The sequence below is a fragment of the Taudactylus pleione genome, unplaced genomic scaffold (assembly GCF_031769625.1).
Source record: "Taudactylus pleione unplaced genomic scaffold, aTauple2 ptg000124l, whole genome shotgun sequence".
NCBI lineage: Eukaryota > Metazoa > Chordata > Amphibia > Anura > Myobatrachidae > Taudactylus > Taudactylus pleione.
Genome location: NW_028284526.1, coordinates 118,380 through 121,068, shown reverse-complemented (window position 1 = coordinate 121,068; position 2,689 = coordinate 118,380).

The window sequence follows — 2,689 nt, the reverse complement described above, 5'->3', positions numbered from 1 at the left end:
CCTTTTACATATCTTTCTTTTTCTTTGCTTTATTCTCTCTTGCCCTGTCTTTCATGAACTTCCTATTTTTAGTCCTTTCCTTTCTCTCAATTTTATCCTTCTCAGGCATTTGCTTTTCATTGTTGTTTATAGCTTGCTTTTATTTTCTTTTTCTTTTAATGTTTTAGCATTATTAGTCTTATTGTCCCCATGCCTAAGTTGCAGGTGCCCCGTTCCTCCTCTGCCCATGGTGAGGAGAGTGTGCAGCATCTACTGGGCTCTGCTTCTAGGGCCCGGCCGATTATGATGTGTCTCCCTACGCTGGTCGCGTCTCTTGCACAATTCAAGTTGGGTGCGCGGGTGCCCGGCTGTGACTTCCCGCATCTCTCTTACAGAGCCTGGGACAGAGAGGGGGTGATGGCCTCCCCATCTCCGGGCACTGTGGTGTAAGGCATTCTGCTGCTTGCTGTAGAAGGTTGCGGCTCGTGCTGCTCCTGTGAGAGTAGCGCTCTCTGCCTCCCCCAACATGGTGGTGGTGGAGACAGTGGTTACTTTGTCTTTGGTGGTTTCAGGCTGCCTTCCCCACCCTTGGCTGGTTCTTCTGAAAGCATGGGTGTAACAAGGGGTGCAACTGCTAAGGGACCTAGAGTTGAGTGGAGCCCATCTTCCTTGTCAAAGTTACATGTGTTATATACATTTTTCACCATTGGGTGCAACATAGGGGCCCTACACACTTTTGCAATATGGTCTTCAAATTCCTAGTTACACCCCTGATTGAAAGGGAAGCGGCATGTGATGCAGTAGCTCACAGCGCACCCGTGCTACCACCTCCAACATGGCGGCTGCAGGTCCAGAGGATGAAGTGGTGACCACCGCCAGTGCACGCAGAGGTGGTGTGTTGCATGTCCTCGTCGTGCCTGCGGTTGTGGCGAGTGGGGCAGACAGTTTTTAAAACAAATAAATAAAGCCAATAAACATAGAACCAGTGCCGATGGAAGGGTTTTAGGCTGGGACGTGGGTTCATGGTGCCATCTATTTCTGTTGCTGTGCTGGCTGATCCCCTGCAAGAGTAACCTTCTTCCTGGGGCTGAAAATGTGATTGTGGATTCTCTGTCTAGGTTTAATTGTGTTAAATTTAGAGAGTTGGTGCCACGGGCCGCCTTGATAGGTGATCCTTGTCCTCCTTATGTCTGGTAAGTGATCACAAACTAGCAAGGCGTTCTGTTGCCCTGAATTCCGATTTTGCAGCTTGGCAGGAATGGGAGCAGTATGATCTATCCCCTGAGAATACAGATAAGAGTCGGCATCGATTGATGCACTCTTATATCTGGAACTGCTTTGTTGTACGTCGTTAGTTATCGGCTATGTGAATGTGGGCCTTGTAGGCGTGGCCTTCCTCTTCAATTTCGGTGGCCGGTCTGAAGAGTGTTTTGGTTTCCCGGATGTTTAAAGGTTGGGCTAGAGCTAAGCCAGTTTTGGAAGATAGGCGACAATTCTTTGGAGACTTGTCTCATGCTGTAGATTGGTGGTGTTATGGTGGGGTCACAAGATGATCTGATTCAAGGTTGTGAATTTGTTTATGCGAGATGGTGTTCATTTGACGTCTGAGTGTATTTTCTTGCTTGTGGAAGATTTGGGCATTTTACAGTTGGTTTAATTTTAGTCGGGTGGTGGTGATGCGGCTCAGTTGCCTCGCTTGGCGGAAAGAACATTTTTATTTTATTGATTAGGTTATTAGATGGGTGTGTCTCCCTTATTTAATTATAGGCATACTTACCGACATTCCTGGGTAGCTTTCCGGGAGCAGCAGGAGGTGACCTGCTGCTCTCCTCTTCGGGGGGTGGGGCCAGGCGATAGACGGCATTAGGCCCCACCCCTTTACAGGAAACCCCTGTGATTATCAAGTCCGTGATGAGGGGGCGGGGCTAAATTATGCGATTTGCCCCATTTAGCCCCACCCCTTCCCTACAGATCCGAAAATTCCAGGTAAAATCTCCCCATCTAGGAAGTAGGTGGGATGTGGGAGATATGCCTATGCTTCTGGGGTGCGGGGGGAAAAATCGGGAGCCTCCCGCGATTCCCGGGTGAGTCGGCATGATTATAGGCCAATCGATTCCTGCCAGGAATTGGCACAACTTTTCCGGGCTTGCTTCTCAGGAAAGATGGACACCAACATATTTTTTGTATGCATGTTCTTTTTGTATTCTTTACTGTCCGCCACCATACTAATTATTAATTAATGATACTTGCGAGAATTTTAATTGGATACATTTGACCAAAATTAATCCCATCTCTGGTTGTCTGGTGTCTTTAATTTGGCTGTTATTATGTTACTGTTACTATGTTACTGCTACTATGTTACTATTACTATGTTACTGCTACTATGTTACTGTTACTATGTTACTATTACTATGTTACTGTTACTATGTTACTATTACTATGTTACTATTACTATGTTACTATTACTATGTTACTGCTACTATGTTACAGTTACTATGTTACTATTACTATGTTACTGCTACTATGTTACTGTTACTATGTTACTATTACTATGTTACTGTTATTATGTTACTGTTACTATGTTACTATTACTATGTTACTGCTACTATGTTACTGCTACTATGTTACTGTTACTATTGTTTGCTATCACTATGTTACTGTTATTATGTTACTGTTACTATGTTACTATTACTATGTTACTATTACTATG